General features: G+C 40.6%; 1 long non-coding RNA gene across 1 annotated transcript in view; it reads left to right on the plus strand.

Annotated features, from left to right (window-relative positions):
- Positions 1–257: 257 nt before the first annotated feature.
- The window catches only part of LOC129558398 (uncharacterized), a 72,735-nt gene continuing 45,631 nt past the window's right edge, over positions 258–27,361 (plus strand). Inside the window, exon 1 of the long non-coding RNA XR_008686420.2 lies at positions 258–376. This is a non-coding gene — a long non-coding RNA (uncharacterized LOC129558398). The remainder of the gene's footprint in view (positions 377–27,361) is intronic.

The following is a 27,361-nucleotide window of genomic DNA, read 5'->3' on the forward strand; positions in this document are numbered from 1 at the left end:
ATCCTAGATCTTAGAAATGAGATAGCTTGTTGATAAACATAGAAATCAAATCATGGATTTTTAAAAGAGCTCAGAGAATCAGAATCTGAAGAACATAGGTGAAGCCATTGATACTATTCATTCAGTGACCCTCCTAAGTTCTGGCCCTCTAAAGTTGAAACATCTAGAAATATAGTACCTTAGGAACAGTGTCCTGATTGATGATACTCTGTTGCAGGTGGTACCAACAGATACTGGCTCCAGATTTTGTTGAGATGATCAAGAGGAAATTTAATGCTTCATATTGCTTTGGGATTCCTTATGTAAGGAGATTCTTGGAGAGCTCCCAGATATGGCTGTCTGAAGAGTGTCACATCCACTATTGTACTTGCCAGAGGTAGGCCAAGCCGATCTTTGGAGGGGTCATATGTTCATATAATGGCAAAACATGACCATGTACTTATTGCAAGACTTTTATACTATATATATGAAGTGTTATATTACTTGCAGGTAGATTGGGATAAGCTAAAGACACTTACTCCTTGGAAGGAAAGTTATGACCAACCTAGACAGTATATTAAAAAGCAGAGACATTACTTTGCCAACAAAAGTCCATCTAGTCAAGGCTATGGTTTTTCCAGTGGTCATGTATGGATGTGAGAGTTGGACTGTGAAGAAAGCTGAGCGCTGAGGAATTGATGGTTTTGAACTGTGGTGCTGGAGAAGACTCTTGAGAATCCCTTGGACTGCAAGGAGATCCAGCCAGTCCATTCTAAAGGAGATCAATCCTGGGTGTTCATTGGAAGGACTGATGCTAAAGCTGAAACTCCAATACTTTGGCCACCTCATGTGAAGAGTGGATTCAGTGGAAAAGACTCTGATGCTGGGAAGGATTGGGGGTGGGAGGAGAAGGGGACGACAGAGAATGAAGTGGCTGGATGACATCACCGACTCGATGGACATGAGTTTGAGTGAACTCTGGGAGTTCGTGATAGACAGGGAGACCTGGCGTGCTGTGATTCATGGGGTCGCAAAGAGTTGGTCACGACTGAGCGACTGAAATGAACTGAACTGAACTGAACTGAAATGTATATACTAAAAATGCTAAATAAACCACTATAGTAACAAAACGCAGTTAGTAATCCAAAAGGGGATAGAAAGGAATCGGAACAAACGTTCACTCGATCAAACAGAAGGCAGAAAAAAAGAAAAAGAACAGATAGGACAAATAGGAAATAAAATGGAGATGATAGACTTAATCTAACAATATAAATTATCATGTAACAGTCCAAACACACCAATTAAATAAAGGTTGTTATATTGGCTAAAACAACACAGCCTAACGATATGCTGCCTATGAAAAGCACACTTTAGAGACATGGATAGGTTATTTTTTTCCTGTACAAATATTTGTTTTTAAACTTCTATTTTACCTTGGACTACAGTTAGTTTTCTTCCGTGGTCATGTATGGATGTGAGAGTTGGACTGTGAAGAAAGCTGATCGCCGAAATTGATGCTTTTGAACTGTGGTGTTGGAGAAGACTCTTGAGAGTCCCTTGGACTGCAAGGAGATCCAACCAGTCCATTCTAAAGGAGTTCAATCCTGGGTGTTCATTGGAAGGACTGATGCTAAAGCTGAAACTGCAATACTTTGGCCACCTCATGTGACAAGTTGACTCTGGAAAAGACTCTGATGCTGGGAAAGGTTGGGGGCGGGAGGAAAAGGGGACGACAGAGAATGAGATGGCTGGATGGCATCACCGACTCTGTGGACATGAGTTTGAGTGACCTCCGGGAGTTGGTGATAGACAGGGAGGCCTGGCGTGCTGTGATTCATGGGGTTGCGGAGAGTCGGACACGACTGAGCGACTGAACTGAACTGAACTGAACAGTTAGTTTGCAATGTTGTTTAGTTTCAGGTGTACAGCAAAGTGATTCTGTTATACATACACATATATCCTTTTTAAAATTCTTGTCCCATTTAGGTTATTAGAGAATATTGAATAGAGTTCCCTGTAGCTCCTTGTTGGTTATCTATTTTAAATATAACAGTGTGTATATGTCCATCCCAAATTCCCAATTTATCCCTCTCCCCCCATCTGTTCCCTTTGGTAACCATAGGTTTGTTTTCAAAGTCTGTGCGTCTGTTTTTATATAAGTTCATTTGTGTTGTGTTTTTTTTTTTTTTTAAGGAACCTCCATACTGTTCTCCATAGCGGCTGTCCAAATTTACATTCCCAACAGTGTAGGAGGGTTTCCTTTTCTCCACACCTTCTCTAGCATTTACTTGTAGACTTTTTAATGATGGTCATTCTGACTGGTGTGAGATGATATCTCATTGTAATTTTGACTTGTATTTCTCTAATAATTAGTGATGTTGAGCATCTTTTCGTGTGACTTTTGGCCATCTCTATGTCTTCTTTGAAGAAAGGTCTATTAAGGAATCTGCCCATTTATTGATTAGAGTGTTTTTTGATTTTGAGCCACCTGTGCTGTTTGTAAAATTTGGAGATTAATCCCTTGTTAGTCGCATTGTTTGCAAATATTTTCTCTCATTTTGTGGCTTGTCTTCTTTTTTTAATGGTTTCCTTTGCTGTGCAAAAGCTTTTGAATTTAATTTGGTCCCATTTGTTTATTTTTATTTTTATTTCCATTACTGCAGGAGTTGGATCGAAAAAGATATTCCTGCGGTTTATGTCAGAGAGTGTCCTGCCTATGTTTTCCTCTAAGAGTTTCATAGTATCTGGTCTTAAACTTAAGCCTTTAATCTATTTTGAGTTTATTTTTGTATATAGTGTTAGAGAATGTTCTGATTTCATTCTTTTACATGTAGCTGTCCAGTTTTCCCAGCACCACTTATTGAAGAAGCTATCTTTTCTCCATTGTATATTCTTGCCTCTCTTTTTGTAGATTAATTGACAATAGGTGTATGGATTATTCCTGGGCTTTCCATCCTGTTTTGCTGATACGTATTTCTGTTTCTGTGCCAGTACCATGGTGTTTTGATGACTGTAGCTTTGTAATGTAGTCTGAAGTCAGGAAGCATAATTCCTCCAGCTTTGTTTTTCTTTTATTTTTCTTTCTCAAAATTGCTTTGACTATTTGGGGTCTTTTGTGCCTCTATACAAATTAAGATTTTTTTTTTGTTGTTCTAGTTCTATCAGATTACCAATGAAAAACACCATTGGTAATTTGATAGAGTTTGCATTAAATCTGTGGATTGCCTTGGGTAGTATAGTCTTTTAAAAATCATTTTTCTTCTAATCTAAAAGCATGGTATATCTTTCCATCTGTTTGTGTCATCTTTAATTTATTTTATTTGCACCTTAGAGTTTTTCAACTACAGTTCTTATGCCTCCCTAGGTAGGTTTATCTCTATGGAATTTTATTCTTTTTGATGCAGTGGTAAATAGAATTGTTTCAATTTCTGTTCTTTCATTGTTAGTGTATACTATTGCAACAGATGTCTGTGTATTAATTTTGTACTCTGCAATTTTACTGAATTCTTTGCTGAGCTCTAGTAGTTTTCTGGTAGCATCTTTAGGGTTTTCAATGTATAATATCATGTCATCTTCAAACAGTGACAGTTTTACTTTTTCTTTTTCAATTTGAATTCTTTTTCTTTTTTTCTCTCTGACTGCCATGGCTGGGACTTCCAAAACCATGTTGAATGAAAGTGGCAAGAATGGACATCCTTGTCTTGTTCCTGAATTTAGTGGAAATGCTTTCAACTTTTCACCATTGAGAATAATGTTAGCTGTAGGTTTGTCATATATGGCCTTTATTGTGTTGAGGTAGGTTCCCTCTATTCCCACTTTCTAGAGAGTTTTTAAGCATAAATTGGTGTTGAATTTTGTGAAGAGATTTTTCTGGATCTATTGAGATGATTTTATGGTTTTTATTTTTCAATTTGTTGATGAGGTGTATCACACTGAATGATTGTAGATATTGAAAAATACTTGTATCCCTATGATAAATTTCACTTGATCATGGTGTATGATTTGGTTTGCTAGTATTTCGTTGAGTACTTTTGTGTCTGTGTTCATCAGTTATGTTAGAATGTAATTTTCTTTTCTTATGGTATCAGGTTAATGGTGACCTCAGAGCAGAAGCTTGGGAGTGGTCCTTCCTCTGTAATTTTTTGAAAGAGTTTCAGAAAGATAGGTGCTAACTCTTCACTAGATGTTTGATAGAATTTGCCTGTGAAGTGATCTGGTACTGGACTTTTGTTTGTTGGAAGTTTTTAAATCACTGTTTCAGTTTCAGTGCTTGTTATTGGTCTGTTCATATTTTCTATTTCATCCTGCTTCAGTCTTGGGAGATTGTACCTTTCTAAGAATGTGTCCATTGCTTCTTGATTATCCATTTTATTGATGTATAGTTGCTTGTAGTAGTCTCTTATTATCCTATGTATTTCTGCAATGCCAGTTGTAACTTTTCCTTTTTCACTTCTAATTTTGTTGATTTGAGCCCTCTCCCTCTTTCTCTTGATGAGTCTGGCTACAGGTTTATCGATTTTATCTTTTCAAAGAACTAGCTTTTAGTTTCATTGATCTTTTCTATTGTTTTCTTTGTCTCTATTTCATTTATTTCTGCTCTAACCTTTATGATTTCTTTCCTTCTACTAACTTTGTGTTTTGTTTATTCTTCTTTCTCTAGTTGCTTTAGGTATGAAGATTAGGTTGTTTATTTGGGATTTTTTCTTGTTTCCTGAGGTAAGATTGTATTGCTATAAACTTCCCTCTTAGAACTGCTTTTGCAGCATTTCCTAGGCTTTGGATCATTGTGCTTTTGTTTTTATTTGTCTCTAGGTATTTGTTAATTTCCTCTTTCATTTCTTCAATAATCCATTGGTTGTTTCATAGCATATTGTTTAGACTCTAGGTGTATTTTTTTTTCCTTGTAGTTGATTTCTAATCTCATGGCAGTGGTCAGAACAGATACTTGATATTATTTCAGTTTTCTTAATTTTACCAAGGCTTGCTTTGTGGTCCAACATGTGCTAAATCCTACAAAATGTTTCATATGCACTTGAAAATTGTGTATTCTGCTGCTTTTGGAAGGAATGCTCTATAAGTATCAGTGAAGCCCATCCAGTCTCGTGTCATTTAAATCTGTGTTTCCTTATTGTTTTTCTGTCTGGTTGATCTGTCCATTGATGAATGGGGTGTGAAAGTTCCCCACTACTGTTGTGTTAACTATTGATTTCAGACAAATTCAGTTGTAGTTGGAGCTTTTAATCCCTCTCTTAATGATTAATAGAATAAGGAAATAAACAATTAGCAAGGATATAGTAGATAGAATTGAACACCACTATCAACCAACCTGACTTAACTGACATTTGTAGAACATTTTACCCAACAATGGCAGAATACACATCTGCATACAGAACATTTACCAAGGTAAGTCATACTACCAGGTCATTAAAAAAAATTGGAAAGAAAATGAAGTATTCTGAACTGAATGAAAATTAAACACAATGGATCTATTTTGAAAAGCCTCTGAAGCAATACTTAGAGGGAACTATAAAGTGCTAAAGTGTCCACATGGACATTGGAAAAGGTGAAAGATCATAAATCAATGACTCAGTTTCCACCTTAAGAAATTAGGAAAAGGAAAAAAGTGAAACCCATTATAAATCAGAAGAAAGGAAATAATTGAGTTCAGCAAGGATTAAATGGAAGAAATAGAAAAAATAAACAAAAACAAAAGTTGAGAAGGCCAGCATTACCCTGATACAAACCAGAGATAATATAAAAGATAAAACAGAGGAATCAGTTCAGTTCAGTTCAGTCGCTCAGTCGTGTCCGACTCTCCACGACCCCATGAATCACAGCACGCCAGGCCTCCCTGTCCATCACCAACTCCCAGAGTTCACTCAAGCTTATGTCCATTGAGTCAGTGATGCCATCCAGCCACTTCATTCTCTGTCGTCCCCTTCTCCTCCCGCCCCCAATCCCTCCCAGCATCAGAGCCTTTTCCAGTGAGTCAACTCGTTGCATGAGGTGGTCAAAGTATTGGAGTTTCAGCTTTAGCATCAGTCCTTCCAATGAGCACTCAGGATCGATCTCCTTTAGAATGGACTGGTTGGATCTCCTTGCAGTCCAAGGGACTCTCAAGAGTCTTCTCCAACACCACAGTTCAAAAGCATCAATTCTTTGGCGCTCAGCTTTCTTCACAGTCCAACTCTCACATCCATACATGACCACGGGAAAAACCATAGCCTTGACTAGACGGACCTTGGTTGGCAAAGTAATGTCTCTGCTTTTTAATATGCTATCTAGGCTGGTCTTAACTTTCCTTCCAAGGAGTAAGCGTCTTTTAATTTCATGGCTGCAATCAGCATCCGCAGTGATTTTGGAGCCCAAAAAATAAAGTCTTGACACTGTTTCCACTGTTTCCACTGTTTTCCCATCTATTTCCCATAAAGTGATGGGACCAGATGCCATGATCTTTGTTCACTCACTAAAATAGATTTTGAAATTATAAACAAAATTTTAGCAAAATTATTCCTTCATTCAGTTCAGTTCAGTCGCTCAGTCGCGTCCAACTCTCCGCGACCCCATGAATCACAGCATGCCAGGCCTCCCTGTCCGTCACCAACTCCCGGAGTTCACTCAAACTCATGTCCATCGAGCTGATGATGCCATCCAGCCATCTTATTCTCTGTCGTCCCCGTCTCCTTCTGCCCCCAATCCTTCCTAGCATCAGAGTCTTTTCCAGTGAGTCAACTCGTCGCATGAGGTGGCCAAAGTATTGGAGTTTCAGCTTCAGCATCAGTCCTTCCAATGAACACCCAGGATTGATCTCCTTTAGAATGGACTGGTTGGATCTCCTTGCAGTCCAAGGGACTCTCAAGAGTCTTCTCCAGCACCATTCCTTCATTATATAAGTGAGATAATACATCAAGATTAAGTGGGTTTTCGGAAAAGGCAATGGCAGCCCACTCCAGTACTCTTGCCTGGAAAATCCCGTGGATGGAGGAGCCTGGTAGGTTGCAGTCCATGGGGTCACAAAGAGTTGGACTGGACTGAAAGACGTCACTTTCACTTTCATGCATTGGAGAAGGAAATGGCAACCCACTCCAGTGTTCTTGCCTGGAGAATCCCAGGGACAGGGGAGCCTGGTGGGCTGCCGTCTATGGGATGGCACAGAGTCAGACATGACTGAAGCAACTTAGCAGCAGCAGCAGCAGCAAGTGGGTTTTATTTCAGAAGTGCCAGGTTGGATTAACATTTGACATTCAGTCAGTGGAAGTCACCACAGTAATAAACTAAAAAAGAATATGGTATCTCAATAGATGTAGAAAAAGTACTTGACAAGGTTCAACATCTATGAAAACAAATTTCTTTATTCAGATAATAATAAGTGCAAAATCAAGAGCTAGCATCATACTTGATGGGAACAGATGAACCATTTTCCCTCTATCATCAAGAACAAGAAAAGGATAATTTCTTCTATTACTTTCATTCAGTAATGTACTGGAGGCCCTAGCTGGTACTATAAGCCAAGAAAGTAAAATGACATCCTGTTTGGGAAAGAAGTTTAATTCTCCTTATTCATACATCATATGTTCATCTATGTAGAAAATCATAAATAATCTACAAAAAGAGCTATTAGAATTAAAAAGTGAGTTTAGCAAGGACATTGTATACAAGATCAAAATCCTAAAATCAAATTATAGCCACCTACTAAAAACACAAACTGAAATTTAAAAAGCAGTACTTACAATAGCATTAGAAATATGAAATATGAATACAGCTAATAAAATGTGTACAGTATTGTACCTATACACTGTAATCTGTAAAACACTGCTGAGAGAAACAAAAAGGACAAAAATAATGGAGAAATATGTCCAATTTGTTGGTTCAGTCAGTTCAGTTCAGTTCAGTCTCTCAGTCGTGTCCGACTCTTTGCAACCCCATGAATCACAGCACGCCAGGCCTTCCTGTCCATCACCAACTCCCAGAGAAGACTCAATATAGTTAAGATATCAGGTCTCTCTGATTGGCCTATACATTCAACACAATCCCTACCTGTATCTCAGCAGACAACTTTTTTTTTGGTAGAATTTGACAGACTGATTTTAAAATTCATATGGTGATGCAAAAGACCAAATAGCCAAAAAAATTCTTATAAAGGAAGTATAAATTTGGGGAGCTTACTACATAATTTCATGTTTTTCTGTAAAGTTGCAGTATCAAGACAGTGTGGTATTGCTTTCATTTCAGTTCAGTCGCTCAGTCGTGTCCGACTCTTTGCGACCCCATGAATCACAGCACGCCAGGCCTCCCTGTCCATCACCAACTCCCGGAGTTCACGATGACCTCATTTATACAATGTTCTGAAATAGACACAATTTTATGGTGTAAGAAATCAGCGTTTGCCTCAGTGAGTGGATTAGCTGGGAGGGAAATTTCTCATTTGTTGGAAATGTCGTGTATTCTGATATGGTTATGCATTTCTTAAAACTCACCAAACAATATCATTTAAAACTCTGCACTTCAGTATAGGTTAATTATACCACAAGAAGAGGAACTCCTTGGCTGTCCAATGGTTAGGATTCTGGGCTTCCACCTCGGACCACGGTTTTGATCCCTGTCAGGGAGCTAAGATCCCACATGCTGCATGGTGCAGCCAAAGGGGAAAAAAAAATTATACCACAAGGAAAGAAACAAGACAACAAAAAAATCATATAATAAATTTAAAAAATTTATCATTAGAAATGAAACTTATTATACTAAAAGAACAGACTATGAAAGGTGCAACCTTCTTTGTATTTTCAAATAATAGTTCATAGTGTTCTGAGGTTCTGATCTCTTAGAAGATGATCTTCATAATTAATTATAAAGCATTATTTGGAAAAGATGCTCTAGTATCTGTATTTGTTGGATATTTCCTCCTTTTTAGAACTTCTACTTACTTGGAAACTTAGTCTCCTTCCTTTGGTCAGTAGTAGAGGTTTCTTGTCCAGCTTTCTTTGATCACATGTGAATACAAAAAACAAAGCTGTTGGCTGTGTCCTGTGTTCAGAATTTCAGACTTCCCTGAGTTAACCAGGTCAAGCACTCTTCACGGCGCTGCCTAAAAACTTGAAATTCCTGGCCAGTGGGTAGAAGTTTATGTTCAATGTGGAAGAAGAAAAAGAGACCCATGTCCCTCTCAACACAAGTAGTTTTGCCCCAGAAGCCATATGTGACCAACCGCCTGAAACCCAGGAAGAATGCTGCTGTCCTCAACCAGATCTATGAGGAAAGAGGATCTAATGACTGGTTTGACATAGATAAAAATCTGCTTGCCAAGCTAAGCAGGTTAAAAATGACTGTGACTTCTCTGGGTACAGCCCACAAATGCCTCCACTGGAGGAAAAGTCAGGGCCAGGGCTCCAGCTGCAGTCTCTTGGAGGCCAGAGATGCTACACCTTGAGTAAGATGGGCCGGTTCACCTACTCTAGGCACCAAGGGGTGATGTTAAGGCTTCTGCTAGTGGTGAGGGGCCAGCAGGACCAGCACAAGCTGAGTCACCAAGTGGCAAAGCCAGCCCAGCAAGAACCACGTGGCTACAGCAGCCACAACAGGTGCATAAGCCATGTGCCTTTTGCAACTTGGTAACTCATCTCACTGAGAACTTGAAACTCAGGAGCCTCTGCCTCTCTCCTAGCTTCATGAGAGCACCAAGTACATCATTGATCCACAGAAAGACTTGCTGTTTCCTAGTGTGAAAGTCCATGAGAACTTGATGTAGGAAATTCACATCAACTCCACAGGAAACATGGGGCAGCCCCCAGAATTGGGTGGCTTAGTTTTTCTCTGATCACCTGACAGACACTACCACTGAGTTGAATGGAATAAAGAGCTAGAACTCGAAAAATATCATGTGACAGCCAAATCTGTGTGCAAAGACCATCTCTGTGACCACCCAGTGGAAACCCTAGGAGGAGCTGCCGTGCCCTCAGCCTGGCCAGCTGCTGCATCATTTGACTATGGCCCAGCCTGAGCACTAGCGCTAGGTCTCAGAGTAGTTGGGAACCATTCACTTCACTGTTCCCCTTGTCACTATTTGAAATTGCCATATGAACAATTATTACCAGTTTCATTTATGTGCCTGTCGATGTGGCAATATGTAGTCTGTGCATGCTGCTAGACAGTGCTTTCCCAAGTGAAATTTTTTCTCTTGTGTAATTTTTACATTTATAATTTTACTGTGATGATCACATTAAGAGTTATATTAAAATGTAAATTTCAGTTCAGTTCAGTCACTCAGTTGTGTCTGACTCTTTGCAACCCCATGGACTGCAGCATGCCAGGCTTCCCTGTCCCTCACCAACTCCCAGAACCTACTCAAACTCATGTCCATCACGTTGGTGATGCCATCCAACCATCTCATCCTCTGTTGTCCCCTTCTCCTTCCGCCTTCAATCTCTCCCAGCATCAGGGTCTTTTCCACGGAGTTGGTTCTTCGCATCAGGTGGCCAAAGTATTGGAGTTTCAGCTTCAACATAAGTCTTTCCAATGAATATTCAGGACTTATTTCCTTTAGGATGAACTAGTTGGATCTCCTTGATGTCTAAGGGACCCTCAAGAGTCTTCTCCAACACCATAGTTCAAAAGCATCAATTCTTCGGCTCTTAGTTTTCTTTATGGTCCAACTTTCACATCCATACATGACTACTGGAAAAACCATAGCTTTAACTAGATGGACCTTTGTTAGTAATGTCTCTGCTTTTTAATATGCTGTCTAAGTTTGTTATAGCTTTTCTTCCAAGGAGCAAGTATCTTTTAATTTCATGGCTGCAGTTACCATCTGCAGTGATTTTAGAGCCCCCCAAAATAAAGTCTGTCACTGTTTCCATTGTTTCCCCATCTATTTGCCATGAAGTGATGGGGCCGGATGCCATGATCTTAGTTTTCTGAATGCTGAGTTTTAAGCCAGCTTTTTCAGTCTCCTCTTTCACTCTCATCAAGAGGCTCTTTAGTTCTTCTTCGCTTTCTGCCATAAGGGTGGTGTCATCTGCATATCTGAGGTTATCTTGATTCCAGCTTGTGCTTCATCCAGCCCAGATTTGGAACCTAATAAATTTGGAGCCTAATAAAATGAAGCACTTAGAAATTTGATGTTCTGCACCTAACCTAGAAAGATAAAAATGCTTATTTCTTTTGATAAATTTAAATTCCCTTCTAACCTTCTGTCATACATTAGCTCCATGCTCTGAGGCACACTCTGTGGTGTCTGAGACCCTGATAAACAGCTTGGGGGGGTGTGTGATTGTGTGTTGTGTGGTGGGGTAGGGAGTGTCATGATTAATGATGATGAAACATTCCTGTTCTTTCCCACTACCTGGGTTATTTTTTCCTTTTGCACTCATTGCCCAACCTTTCCCTACACTTGTCATTTTTCCATTTTTCTGTAGATGCTGTGTGACAGCCCCATGAATTATCCCTTCATTGTATGACTGTATGATATGTTTGCTCTGCAATGAATCATCAAGTCAAGCACTGTAGAATGGGGCTTCCTTCCATAAGATCTCCACTCAGCAGGGAGAGTTCATTGAATTCAGAGGTTTTCTTTGAGACCAGCAAATTCCATAGACTCAGTCCTTAATTTGTTCCTTGGCCTTACCATACCCATGTGATGATCCACCTCTGCATAACTCCCAGATACCAGACACCTTCAAGCTCATCCAGTTCTGTTTACATAGGATGGGCTTAGTTTCTCTAGCATTCAAAAAACATTGCTTTCTGGAAAACAATTGCATTGTCAAACACTTTCAAAGTGGGGCTGTCTTCTGCAGAATGGATGAAGTTGACTCAGGACATACATTGATGCTTATGTCTATCAGTCTGAATTCAGCTTATTTCCACTGGCTGGAGAGTGAGCTGAGTGCTTCCTGAAGATAAGGAGTGGCGGGGGAGGGTGTTTCTTCTCCAAGCCTGATAAAATTATATTCTTCAATTCTCAGGTTTTCTGGGACCTTACCCTCTGCTTTCCTCTGATCTCCCACTCACTAAAAAACAGCTAGGGGTTCTGTGTTTCCTGCTGCTCCAGAGCCTGTTGCATGGAGAGAGGAAAGGGTAATTCGTGGTCCACTGTACATTTTAAGATCACTGTAAGAAGTGGCATCTGGTCCCATCACTTCATGGGAAATAGATGGAAAAACAGTGGAAACAGTGTCAGACTTTGTTTTTTTGGGCTCCAAAATCACTGCAGATGCTGATTGCAGCCATGAAATTAAAAGACGCTTGCTCCTTGGAAGGAAAGTTATGACCAACCTTGATAGTATATTAAAAAGCAGAGACATTACTTTGCCGACCAAGGTCCGTCTAGTCAAGGCAATGGTTTTTCCCGTGGTCATGTATGGATGTGAGAGTTGGACTGTGAAGAAAGCTGATCGCCGAAGAATTGATGCTTTTGAACTGTGGTGTTGGAGAAGACTCTTGAGAGTCCCTTATACTGCAAGGAGATCCAACCAGTCCATTCTAAAGGAGATCAATCCTGGATGTTCATTGGAGGGACTGATGCTAAAGCTGAAACTCCAATACTTTGGCCACCTCATGAGACGAGTTGACTCACTGGAAAAGACTCTGATGCTGGGAAAGGTTGGGGGTGGGAGGAGAAGGGGACGACGGAGAATGAGATGGCTGGATGGCATCACCGACTCTGTGGACATGAGTTTGAGTGTACTCCGGGAGTTGGTGATGGACAGGGAGGCCTGGCGTGCTGTGATTCATGGGGTCGCGGAGAGTCGGACACGACTGAGCGACTGAACTGAACTGAACTGAACTGAAGAAGTGGAGAGCAATGCTTATTCTCCCAGCCTGTGTGTGTATGTGCTTAATCACTCAGTCATGTCTGACTCTTTGTGACCCCATGGACTGTAGCCTGCCAGGCTCCTCTGTCCATGGGGATTCTCTGGGCAAGAATACTGGGGTGAATTGCCATGCCTTCCTCCAGGGGATCTTCCCAACCCAGGGATTGAACCCAAGTCTCCCACATTACAGGCAGATTCTTTAAATCTGAGCTACCAGGTAAGCCCACGAATACTGAAGTTTTAAATGTGTGTTAGTTACTCAGTCATGTCCAACTCTTTGCAACTCCATAAACTGTAGCCCGCCAGTCTCCTCTGTCCATGGAATTCTCCAGGCAAAAATACTGGAGTAGGTAGCTGTTCCCTTCTCCAGGGCATCTTCCTGACCCGGAGACTGAACCTGTGTCTCCCACATTGAGGGCAGATTCTTTAACCTCTGAGCCACTAGGGAAGCTGTAACCTACATCAGGAATATAAGGAGGTCTGGGGGGTACAAGTGGAAGCTATTCTCCCCCCAAGTATTCGTGGTCATGGAGAATTTTTCCTTACCGTTGTAAACTTAGGACTCCCAAACTCCAGTTCCATTTTGGGAACATGTGAAGTTTGTTGCTTACTATTCCTAGAGGTTCAGTAGGAAATGTTGGCCCTTTTTGATGCCTGTGTAACCCCAGCCATTCCAACCATGGTAGTATATAGTTCAAAATAATGATGGAACAGAAGGAGAGCTAAGTCCAGTTCTTGGGCATGGAATTAATGGGTTTTCTCATTTTTCAAAGCTTCTGAATTTTTTTTATAAAGGTAGTATTATAATAAGTATTAAGCAGGGTATCTTCAGAGAGATAAATGGGAGCGACTTGAGATGGTAGTGGGTACCATGCCACCATCACTGGCCCTCCCTCTCATCAGCTTCAAGAAGTTAAGCCAGCTCTCAATCAGACAGAAAAACTGACTGGTTGCTTTTCTCTAATATCCAGTTCTTGGGATACTCTAAACTTCTCACAAAGGCAGCAGAGACAAAGGACACCGTTCTCCTTTTAGAATATATTTGAGACTATGAAAAACTGAGCACAATCTCTTCAGTAGTGAGAGAACCAGCTAATTTTCTCTGATTGTATAGAAACATTTGAGAGAAATTTTGCTGGCAACAGAAAGGGAATAGAGAAGGACTTTATGATTGACCAGGAGAAATACCCTCCCCCAGAGACAGATCCTGGGGGCAGGTATGAGAATGGTCTGTTGGACCTGGCATCCTTGGTCCAGGCTTCCTGACCAAGGTTCAAACATAATAGCTCATTCTGGAAGCTCACAATTTTCATGAGTTTTATGATTCTGTGACCTGCCTATTGTTTAGAGCATTTAGCAATGTAAGAGTCTGCTTGAAGGGGTCAGGCTGTATTCCTGATCCTTTTTTCCACAGTGATGTAGGGATCTTTGTAATCATGAAAATATCTCTTTGAATTCAGCCTGGGCCTTGAGTTACTTAGGCAGACTTTCTTTGATTAATTCTGTACCTGATCTCAGTTTTTCTTTAGGATCTAGCCAGTGGCTGACTTTTCTTCAGAGTTTCAATATCCCCTTTGCCCATAGATGCAGTTCTGATTTCTAGTGAATCTGAGCTCTGCATAGAAGTTGACAGTGTCTTGGTTTTGTGCCATGAATCTGTCTTCTATTCAGTGGATAAAACCACTGGAACACATGTCCGTTCCTGTTTTCTAAGTACTGTTTTGTCAGCCTTATGGTAGGTAATAGGATGACATGTTACTGGAAGTCCCTGCTAGAAGACTGTCTTGTGTAGACACTGTCCTCTTTGAGGTCTCCAATTCTGCATTCCCTTTTTGCTTTTCTCTAGCTCATGGTTTCCTGTGGTACTTAGGATCTTCTCTCTCTTAAGTTGGTGATAGATTCTTGTCCTGTTTGATCCCCTCCCCAGCCTGAGCCAATGAGCAAAACCTTAGGGGGATGACTATGTGGCCATCTGGCCCTCTTCACCCACAGGTAAGCATGCAGGAAATGAAATTTTTCTTCTCCTTGATCTGCTTAAGGGTTTCTTCCAAGGGGCTTGCAGCTTTAGGTATACAGTCAGCCTTTGAAATATAGATGGCTGAAGAGGGAAAGTTCTCTTCAGAAGTGTGGAGTTAGGTGAGGAGTTAGGGTACAGAGGCAAAAGGGGTCTAGTTGTGAAATAGGGTCCAGAATCGGAGTGTTTTTGGTGGGTAGGAAGGAAAAGGGAAGAGGTGATGTGAAAAAAGGTCCATCGATATTGTTGGATTCAGCGTGAAATGGAAGCTGATGGAAGTTGGGCGGGCACCCAGTGTTGATGGAGAAAACTAGGAAACCAAGAGGGTAGTTCAGTCCAGTGGGAAGTTGGAGGCCAGAGAGTGATGACTCATGAATCCCAGAGGAGAGAATCAGAACAGCACTTCTCCCAGATCCTTCTGCAACAGAGTATCTCCTTCCGTGGTTGCTCTATTACACTCCTCAGGGCAGGATCTTGCTCTGACTGCTCTAAAAAGCCACATCAAAAGAGCTTGTGCAGGTGCCTGTAAGAGACAAGAGGTAAAAATAGCATCCAGGAGCAGAATGGGGACAGGCTGGCCTGGCAGACCTGGTAAATGGCATGTTTCTCCACATTTCCTGGTACACTTATCTCAACCCAAGGTTTCCTTTCACTTTCCATTCTCCATATGTCCCCTTTTGGTGCCATCCCGACTCCTATGGGGTCCTGGAATTTCCAGAAACAAGCCAGGAAGAAGGATATATAGAAAAATAAGAGATACATTTCTTCCAAAGAAAAAGTTGGTGCCTTTAAGGGAAGCTCTCAAGTTAGGAAAATAACCTTTTGGTTGAAAGAAGAAGCAAGGGATCTTACAGGAAGCTTTGTAGAATGTTCAACTGAGAAAAGACTATTTCAAAATTTGCAGAGAGCCCCAGGAATGAAGGCATAATGTCAAAAGGTCAGTGAGAAAATCATAAGGCAGACATAGGTGCAGTGCTGTGTCATTTACAAAGTGTTTCCATGCACATTGATCCCAAATGACAATCACAACATTCCTGTGAGGGTGGCAAGCCAGATGCTCTCTCAAGGAATGAGGCTGAATATCATGAAAGTTAACAACTTGTACAAAGTCAGGTCCCAAAATATTGCCTCCAAAACAACCTATACTGCTTCTGCCATCTCACACCACCACTCCATGGGCGCAACCCACTGCCCAGCTCCACTGAAACTCCTGTGGAGGAGAAAGAAGGGATTAGAAGTGTGCCAGTTTCTGATTTACTGTCAGTGTCTCTCCTCAGGGGGCTATCCTTTTTGAGGGCTGGCTTTAGGAACTGATGTCCCAACAGTTGTGGACCTGAGATCTCATGAAAGGAGCAAAAAGGATATCCCTCGGAGAGACCTGGGTTGAATAACAAAACCTCAGCTTTTTAAGTTCCCACTTTCTCCTCCTGCCTCTGAGTTGATGTGAAAGACAAGGGGAAAAAATGAAGAAGGGGATCCATTTCTTATACTTCTAATTCTAAGCAAGCAGCAGACATTCATTAATGAGTACAGTGACATTCTATATTGATAAAATTGAATTCTGTACTTTTTCCATATTGAAAGGAGGAGAAAGAGATCTTATAGGAAGCTTTGTAGAATGTTCAGCTGAGAAGACAATTTCAGAATTTGCCCTGAGAGCCCCGGGAATTAAGACTTAATGTCAAAAGGTTAGTGAGAAAATTATAAGGCAGACATAGGTACAGTGCATATTTGCATACATAAGGCAGACATAGGTGTATATTTTCAACTGATTCTTCTATGTCAAACTCAAAGAATGACTTACTGCCTTTGGTCCTCAGTTGATATTTCAGAAAGTAGTCTACTGTAAAGGGGCTCAGAAACTCACATTTTCTGGAATGTGTGTGCTCCAGTCTGTAGGATTCTGGTTCATGAGTAGAATCTGTATTAGAGCCTTTTAGATGCTCAACATTGCTCTCTTGAGTCAGCCCAAAAACAAGGAAGAGGCTTGGCCAGGTAACACATATAATAGGAAGGCAACTGCTAAATAAGCATTGAAGGCCTGCTCTCTTCAGGTGCCCTGAATTCTCTTTAGGAACCAATCCATGGCCCATGAATCACAGTTACCACATCTTAGTAGATGGTCTGTGAACTTTGGATAGAAACCCTATTCTCCACTATATCTCTTGTCCGCCCAACCAGTCTTGTTAGTCAAATGATATATATTAATCTCTCCTGAGAATTCCCATTCCTGTTATCTCTCCATTCCAATCATTGATTTAGCAAAAGGAAAAATAAGAGTCAAGTCAGTCTCTATTGTGGACTGAGCCTAGAGTTCCCTTATCTGACAAATGTCTATTTTTTTCAAACATTGATAATTATGTACACCACTGGATACAGTATCAAGACAGAAAGGAGACCCTAACTTTGTGCAAAAGTAAAGGATGTAACCAATGCACCAGGACTCAATAAATTGCAGAAGCAACCAGCCAAAGTTTTCTATCACCTAAAATGCACTTCCCCAGGAAGCTGAACACAGAGAATACCCACTCTGGTTTGGACTTCCTGACCTGCTTCACAGAGCTACAGAACAATCACAGAGGGCTCTGGAGTGTGGGAAAAGGGAACATGAGGAAGGTGAACCCCATCCTCATCTTCTACTACCCAGCCTAGCAGGTCTCATCATGACCCCCTATATCATACTGGTTTTTCCATTTACTGCCAACAAGTTTTCAGCATATTATATATGTTATATTGATTTATATAAATTTTATGTAAATAAATATATAATTGGTTGCTTTTGCCAGGAACACTTTTATGCCTTTCATGTGTACTTACTCATGTAATTCTCAATTATAATTCTATAATTTAAATACTATTATTGTCCCCTTGTTAAATAAAAGGAAAGTAGGGAGCATATAGAGTTGACTCACTGGAAAAGACTCTGATGCTGGGAAAGATTGGGGGTGGGAGGAGAAGGGGACGACAGAGAGTGAGATGGCTGGATGGCATTACCGACTCTATGGACTCTGAGTCTGAGTGAACTCCGGGAGTTGGTGATGGACAGGGAGGCCTGGCGTGCTGTGATTCATGGGGTTGCAAAGAGTCGGACACGACTGAGCGACTGAACTGAACTGAGGGAGCATATAATGTATGTTATTTGCCAAGGCTACACTGATAGCAAATAGCAGAGCCAGCCTTCAAGCTAGGAACTTTGGCTCCAGTCACATTCTTTACCACCAAACTGTGTCATGTAAAATATCATGGCCGTATGGCTCAACAGTCCAAATCAATACAATCAGTTGATCACTTATCTCCACTTAGCACTTTGCATAGGAATTTCAAATGTACTCCTGATACCTTTCACTTGTGGCTCAGAACAGTGTGCAAAGGCATGAGACTCTGAGAGGAGGGACTTGCCTAGGGTCACAAATGTTAAAGCGCAGAGACAGATTTGAACCCACAACAAATTAGGGTGTGTTGTTTTCTTCTGCATTTCTCAGAAGACCCAGAGGAAACTGAGGCCAGGAGGGCTTAAATGAGTAGCAGTGTCCTATCTCCAGCTGGTCCAGCTTGTTACTCTACATGTGGTTGTTGCTACATTTGTACAAAGTCCTAGTTAGTCCTTTGCTCTGTATTGAATATTTGGTTGAAACTTGACCCTTCAGACTCCTTGGGGGAGTCAGGATTTTTGACAACACTCATGCAGGTGATAGGAGTTCTTTTCTTAGACCAGACAGGTGCTATGAGAAAATAAGAAGAGAATTAGGGAGATGAATAAGGCAGAGGGTGAGCAGGGCAGAGGCTGTCTGTGAATCAGGGGATTTGGTAGCAGTGACTTGTGAACCCATTACCTGTCCTTAGAGCCCACAGTAACCTTTGGAGAAGAGTTATGGGCTAAAGTGTTTCCATCAGCACAGCTGGGTTCAAATCATAGCTCTACAAGTCACTGGGTGTGTACCCTGAATAGATCATTCAATCTTTCAGGGTCCAGCTTTCTGTATTTGTAAAATAGTATTGATAATGTGACTACTCCCAAAATGACAGTTTTATTAAATAAGGTAAACTGTAATTTACCTTATAAGTAGCATAAAAGTTGCCATCAATACATTTAATTTCTATTCCCTTATATCCTGTCTTTCTTGATACTCCCCCCTTGATACTGATTTAGGGTAAGTATTAAGAGATATTACTTGTTTGCAAAAGAGAAATGGAAACTAGTGTTTTGTTCCTAAGACGAGTTTATTTGTGTATGAAGGCAATGGCAAGCCACTCCAGTACTCTTGCCTAGAAAATCCCATGAATGGAGGAGCCTGGTAGGCTGCAGTCCGTGGGGTCGCTAAGGGTCGGACACGACTGAGCGACTTCACTTTCACTTTTCACTTTCACACATTGGAGAAGGAAATGGCAACCCACTCCAGTGTTCTTGCCTGGAGAATCCCAGGGATGGGGGAGCCTGGTGGGCTTCCGTCTGTGGGGTCACACAGAGTCGGACACGACTGAAGTGACTTAGCAGCAGCAGCAGCAGCAAAAAAAAAAGCTGTACATATTTAATATATACAACTGGATGAGTTTGGAGATAATAAAAATGCTTTCTTTGAATGGCTTTGTAGTGTTGGGTTGTTTTATCAATCTTGCATGACTGGCAATAAGAACTAACTTAGGTGTATTCAACAGAGAGAAAAGAACATTGGATGTATAGACAGAATGACTGTGAAAGAGAATAAAAATGTGTTATGTACTGATGAGCAAGTTTAGGAATGACAGAAGCCTTGTCGGTGGAAATAATGCAAACCAGAAGATAGTGGAGTAACTTCTTTACATTACTAAAAAAAAAGAAAACTGCCCATATAGAATTCTTGGCCCATTAGAAATATATTTTAAAAACAAAGGTTAAATGAAAATGTCTTCAGAACTACAAAAGCTGAAATAATTTATCACCAACAAACATGCACTGCAAGAGAGTTTAAAGTAAGTCCTGAAAGCAGAATATAAAATGACAAATGTGGAGCAGTAGGGTAAAAGATAGTATTTGGAGGGTAGCCACAAGAGTGGGAAACTGAAGGTGAATTGAGACAAAGATCATGGAAACTGAGCAGAAAGATAAGGATTCAGATTCACTTTCAACAACACTGATATTAGTAATGCTAGTATTATTAATATCAAATACTACTGAATGCTGGCTCTGATGCCAGGCACTATGCAAAAAGATTAGCATTTATTATTTAAGTCTTCATAATGTCTATAAAATTAATATTTGCCTTATTTCCATCAGCAAGTTTTCTGTCATTCCTAAACTAGCCCAGTAGACCCATTTCAACCAAAGTAAGCTAATGTTAGAAAGAAGGATAGTGTTAACACTTCATATCTAGGTTTTACAATCAAACAGACTTGTCATCAAATCCCAGTTCATTTATTTTCTATCTTTATGACTTTGGATAAATTATGTCATGTCTCTGAATTTCAGTGTCTTCATTTGTAAAATCACCTGCAATGTGGGAGACCTGGGTTCACTACCTGGATTGGGAAGATCCCCTGGAGAAGGGAAAGACTACCCACTCCAGTATTCTGGCCTGGAGAATTCCATGGACTGCATAGTCCATGGGGTTGCAAAGAGTCAGGCACGACTGAGCCACTTTGACAACACTGTTTGTAAAATGGGGATAATACTAATTTTAAGGACATTTTGAAGATTTAAATAATAAATGTTAATCTCTTTGCATAGTGCCTGGCATCAGAGTCAGCATTCAGTAGTATTTGATATTATTAATAATACTAGCATTACTAATATCAGTGTTGTTGAAAGTGAATGTGAATCCTTATCTTTCTGCTCAATTTCAGTGATCTTTGTCCTAGTTCACCTTCATTTTCCCACTCTGGTGGCTACCCTCCAAATACTATCTTTTACCTTGCTGCTGCTGCTAAGTCACTTCAGTCGTGTCCGACTGTGTGTGACCCCATAGACGGAAGCCCACCAGGCTCCCCCGTCCCTGGGATTCTCCAGGCAAGAACACTGGAGTGGGTTGCCATTTCCTTCTCCAATGTGTGAAAGTGAAAAGTGAAAGTTAAGTTGCTTAGTCGTGTCTGACCCTTAGCGACCCCACGGACTGCAGGCTCCTCCATCCATGGGATTTTCTAGGCAAGAGTACTGGAGTGGCTTGCCATTGCCTTCTCCGATCTTTTACCTTACTGTTCCACATTTGTTATTTTATATTCTGACATCACATTTCTTGAGTACATCTTCCTAACTTTCCACATGTCACAGTAACCTACTTTCATCATACTTGCTTTTCAATTTCAGTTCTAAGACATTATTTCTACCTTATCTAGCAGATGGCCTACTTTGTTTCTTCAAGAAAAAAATAGAGGTATTCAGGAATGGAATTCATTCATGTTGCATCTTCTAACACAAAATTGTCTGCAAACCAATCATTTTATTTTTTTCTCCAGTCTCAGAATTATCCAAGGGTAATCATTTCATCTCTTCCCAAATTTTTTTAAAAGGTGGTCTAGAACTCCTTTCTACAACTTTACTTTCTATTGACTAGTCATTTCAATAAATCATATCACCATACTCTGTTTCATGGCAATCACATATCTTTTTGTGTCACATGTAACAATCTATTTTCTAAATCTGATAGACACTAACCTTAAATTAATGCAACCCTGAGAAGAGTCTTTCAGTGTGATTGCATATTCATTCTATTATCACTCTTTTCCATCCCACCACTCTTTGGTTTTCCATTTTCCTCTCTGGTCATTTCCTCTCAGCTCCCCTATAAATTATTCTTCCTTCCTTCATCTGTCCCAGAAGGGTTATTTAGCATTTGCTAGGTTCTGGCAATGGCACCCCACTCCAGTACTCTTGCCTGGAAAATCCCATGGATGGAGGAGCCTGGTAGGCTGCAGTCCGTGGGGTCGCAAAGAGTCAGAAATGACTGAGCGCCTTCACTTTCACTTTTCTCTTTCATGCATTGGAGAAGGAAATGGCAACCCACTCCAGTGTTCTTGCCTGGAGAATCCCAGGGACGGCGGAGCCTGCTGGGCTGCCGTCTACGGGGTCGCACAGAGTCGGACACGACTGAAGCGACTTCACTTTCACTTTTCTCTTTCATGCATTGGAGAAGGAAATGGCAACCCACTCCAGTGTTCTTGCCTGGAGAATCCCAGGGACGGCGGAGCCTGCTGGGCTGCCGTCTACGGGGTCGCACAGAGTCGGACACAACTGAAGCGACTTAGCAGCAGCAGGTTCTGGCTTTCAGTCCTTTTCTGTCAAGGGGCAGCCTCAGTCCAAGATCAGAGAGTAGGCCAATGTGTTCACGCTTTCTGTCCCTCCCCCACTTCCCACATCCCTCCCCCACTTCCCACATCCCTCCTGGTCTTGGGAAGTAGTAGCTCTCCCCTGTTGCTAGCCAGAGGATGCTTCCCCCATCCCCGGGATGTCTCTCTTGGATCAGCTGTGTCAGTCAGCTTCAACTAAGCTATGTTGCAGATAAACACCGCCCCCAAAATCTTAGTGACTCGCAACAAAGAGTTTATTTCTTATTCCGTTTACATACCTAGAGTGCATCAGCTCCAGGATTCAGGTTGATGGGTTATCTGGGATATTGCTAGTCTTACAGGGAAGGAAAAAAAAGAGAAAATGGTAAAAAGATAATGATTCTTAAAGACCTCCTTCAAAGGAGCACATAATTCACATCCATTAGCTGAAATAAGTCATATTTTCATGTCTTAAATATATTGTAAAAAGTCTGATTATCCCTCAGTGAGGGACTTCACGTGGCAGACAGACTTGAAGACAGTCCCCGTTTATACCAACACCTATATGGCCATCCTTTGTGCAGTTCCCTTGAGTGTGGTCACAGGATCTGTGACTTGCCTCTAGCATAGACTATGGCAAAGGTGACAGGGTGTGGCTTCTGTTATTTTGTAACAAAGATGAAGATCTCGTACTAGTAGATGTTCTTTCTTGTTAATTTTGATGAAGTACTCTGCTCATGTTGAGAGCTGCACTGGGGAGAGAGTGCCACATGACAGGGAACTGAGGGTCTACCTGACAGCCACCAAGGAAGAAAACTGGTGAAAAAATGAATTCTGCCAATAACTTGAGTAAACTTGGAAGTACATCCTTGTCTAGTTGAACATTCAATGAACCCCAGCCTTGACTGATAACTTCATTACAATCTATGAGAAACACTGAAGCAAAGGACCCAGTTAAATTGTTCTTGGACTTCTGAGCTACAAAATCTATGAAAAAGCAAACCTGTATTTTTTTTTCGGTCATGAGTTTTGGGTAATTTTTACTGTAATAATAGTCGTAATATAGCAATGTTTAAAGGCTTTGATAAGATAGAAAATATTTTTGAAAAATAATTAAATTTGCCTGGTCCACTTGTATGGCCACAAGTATTACCTCCTTTAACTTAGCATGCAAAATATCCTCACCCCCTCCCAAAAGGAGGCAACCAAAATTTCCATCATTTTGGCCTAAGGCTGAGGTTCAAGATTTCATCATAGTTTCTATGTAAATTTCAGATATACCTTCTCTTAATTCAGAGACATGTGAACTAAAAATTACAACTTACCTGCCTCCCAAATCCAGCATTCAATGAAAGAACAGGGACAGAACAACCACAGTGAATATTCCCCATTTTGAAAGAGAAAGACTGGTTGGCTGTGGTTGTCTCTTACACTGATAGCCACTAATGAACAACTCGAAGAGTGTGCCTCATTTAGTCCCCTCCTCTTGAATTTAAACTGGTCTTGTGACTTGTTTAAATAGTAGAATACTACAGAAGTACATTTGGACTAACTCCTGTCCTAAGCCTTAGAAAGTCCTGACAGCTTCCAATTGTTTACTGTCAGGGTCCAGGATCCAGCCACGATAAGGAAGATGTATGATTATCCTGAAACTACAATACTTTTAAGGAAACCTACGTGAGCCACCTGGAGAGGCCACATGGAAGAGAAGCAATGTGCACCAAATGACAGCCTCAACTGAGATTCCAGCCAACAGCATAGACCAACTGCCACCATCGGGGACATTCCAAATCAGTTGAACCTCCAGTGAGCCATCTTGGATATTCCAGACCAGTTGAGCCTTACGATGACTGCAGCCACAGTTCACACCATACAGAAAAAACTATTCAGGTGAACCCAACTAATCCACAGAGTCATGAGCAGCAATAAGTGGTGGTTGCTGATTGCAGCCAGTGAGCAAGGCAGATACACTGTCCCTGAGTACCTGGCCTAGTGGTTGTGTCTGTATGTGTACAGGGGTCCTAAGATGGGAGGCCCCAAAGCAACAGCAGAAGTGGTAGTGAGCACAGCCCCAGGAGAGTACAGGGGGCACAGCTTTCAAATGGGACAGCACAGGGACCTGGGTGGTAGGCTGTTTGCTTCCAGACCTCATCCCTAAGTGTTTGCAATGATTAACTCTTGGTGCTGAGCACTGGGACAGGTACTGCAGATGCCCAGCCTGTAAACTTTGTCAGTAAATTATAAAATAGCATCATATACATGGACATTGCAATAAAACATATCAGAAAGTTATTAGTATTATTCTGGTTTTGGGAATTACTGAGTCATTACAAAGCAAGTACCCATAGGCTTAAAGATAGAAATTAAATTTAAAGATCACACAATTTAACAGAAAAAAGCACTATTTTTATATGAAACTTTGCATAAACCAATTATTCAGAAGGCACCTTGAAAATTAATTTTTCTTTGTAGTTCATTAAATTGCCATTGCATAACCTCTCAGTTTAGACAAGAAACACTTGTATAAAAAGTTAAATCTTTCCAGAAAAAGTGTTATGTCAGACTTAACAACTTTACATGAACTATATTTTATCCTTCAAAATAGTTTATCAGAAATATGTTCCAGGGTTTTCACCACCAAAAAAATACTCATCACAGCTCCAGTAACAGTTCCAGTAGCAGAAAGATTCTTTTCAAAGTTAGATACTTTAAAAAATTAGGTACAATCTTACATTTACTAAAACTACCTCATATTGCTTTCAGTTTTACCCATATGAAAGTAAAGTTGCTAAAGCTATAAATTGTGATGACCTAATAAATTTGCAGAAAGGTAAGCCAAAAAATCTTGCCTGGAAAATCCCATGGATGGAGGAACCTGGTAGACTGCAGTCCATGGGGTCTCTACGAGTTGGACACGACTGAGTGACTTCACTTTCACTTTTCACTTTCTTGCATTGGAGAAGGAAATGGCAACCCACTCTAGTGTTCTTGCTTGGAGAATCCCAGGGACAGGGGAGCCTGGTGGGCTGCCATCTATGGGGTCTCACAGAGTCGGACACGACTGAAGCAACTTAGCAGCAGCAGCAGCAGCAAGCCAAAAAAATCAATGATCAATCAAGAAGTCACAAGAGTATAGTATTTTATTCATTATTTTATATAAATTGTAATGCATAAATAGTAGTTTTTACAACTTAAAATTTTATGTTCTTATATATCACTATTACCTCTACTATATTTTCTAAGTAATAAACATTTTAAAGGTAAAATCTTTATATTTTAGTATTTTCAGTAATCTTTTCTTTGAGTTTTGAACAAGGGTACCCATGTTACCATTTTGCAATGGAACCTAAGATCATATAATATCACACACACACCTATTTACTCATTTTTATTTCTTAATAAAATTTTTCATCTATAGAGCATATATATTTTGTTTTAGTATTCTTTCAGTAGATTTATATGTTGATGCATTTTATAAAATTGCATATCTTTAAGAAAATCCTAAAATCTGATATTACGCCCAGAGCACACTGCAGTTGTATATCAGCTCTTCTTGAAGATACATGAACAGTAATTTGTATTATTTGAAGGAAAAGAACAAGAATTCCTACTACCCTGGTTTTTTTTTTTAATTTAATTGGAGGATAATTTTTTTACAATATTGTGTTGATTTCTGCCATACAACAATGTGAATCAGCCATAAGTATACATATATCTCCTCCCTCTTGAACCTCCCTCTCACCTCCCACCCCATCCCACCCCTCTGGGTCATCACAGAGCCCCAAGTTAAACTCCCTGTTTTATACAGCAATTTTCTACTATCTATTTTACGTATGGTAATGTATACATTTCAGTGCTACTCTCTCAATTCGTCCTACCCTCTCTTTCCCCTGCTGTGTCCACAAGTCTGTTCTCTTAAGTGAGGTGAAAGTTGCTCAGTCGTGTCCAACTCTCTCCAGGCCAGAATACTGGAGGCTTTCCCTTCTCCAGGGGATCTTCCCAACCCAGGGATTGAACCCAGGTCTCCCGCATTGCAGGTGAATTCTTTACCAGCTGAGCCACAAGGGAAACCCAACAATACTGGAGCGGGTAGCCTATCCCTTCTCCAGCAGATCTTCCTGACCCAGGAATCAAACCAGGGTCTCCTGCATTGCAGGCAGATTCTTTACCAACTGAGCTATCAGGGAAACCCTCTGTTCTCTTTATCTATGTCTCTATTCCTGCCTTGCAAATAGTTTCATCAGTACCATTTTTCTAGATTGCATATATACGTGTTAAATATATAGTAGCTGTTTTCCTCTGACTTCCTTCACTCTGTATAACAGGCTCTAGGTGCATCCACCTCACTAGAACTGACTCAAATGTGCTCCTTTTATGGCTGAGTAATATTCCATTGTATACATGTACCACATCATCTTTATCTTCATCTATCGATGGGCATCTGTGTTGCTTCCATGTTCTGACTTTTAAATAGTGCTGCAATAATCACTGGTTACATGTGTTTGTTTAAATTATGGTTTTCTCAGGGTATATGTCCAGTAGTGGGATTGCCGGATCATATGGTAGTTTTATTCTTGGGTTTGCAAGGAATCTCCATACTATTCTCCATAGTAGCGGCATTAATTTACATTCCACCAACACTGCAAGAGGGTTCCCTTTCTACATTTCCTCTTCAGTAGTTATTGTTACCCTGGTTTTGATCCTAGTACTCTAAGTCACTCTCTCATTGCTGTTCTTGGAGATGTCCCCCAAATTTAGAACAGTTCTGTCAATTCTGCTGAATTACTTGAATAAGAATTTCTTCATTCTGTGCTGGAGAAAAGGACTTAGGTAGCTGCAGCTATTAAGTGTTTTGAAAGTGAAAGTGTTACTAAGTGGTGTCTGACTCTTTGCGACTCCATGGACTGTAGCCCACCTGACTCCTCTGTCCATGGAATTCTCCAGGCAAGAATACTGGAGTGGGTTGCCATGTCCTTCTCCAGGGGATCTTCCTGACCCAGGGATTGAACGCAGGTCTCCCACATTGCAGGCAGATTCTTTACCGTTCAAGCTACTTGGAAAGTCCATTAAGTGTATTAAATGTTACTTAATATTACATATTCTGTAGGGGCAGAGAAGATAACCTAGGATTGCCTATGGCTGAAAAGGTGGTTGTTAGAGAAAAGGTTGGCCTGGGAGCTTAGAAATAGTATTGTAAGAGTTCATGAACATTAGTTGAGATTGTCAGAGATGAAATGAATTCTATGGTAAAATAGCAACTATGTAAAGACTAAATCACCCAGTAATTTTGATAGGTTAATTTATAACTTCTTATAACTTA

This window comes from Moschus berezovskii, chromosome 8, assembly GCF_049115385.1.
Source record: "Moschus berezovskii isolate FMDL1 chromosome 8, NW_MosBer_1.0, whole genome shotgun sequence".
Taxonomy (NCBI): Eukaryota; Metazoa; Chordata; class Mammalia; order Artiodactyla; family Moschidae; genus Moschus; species Moschus berezovskii.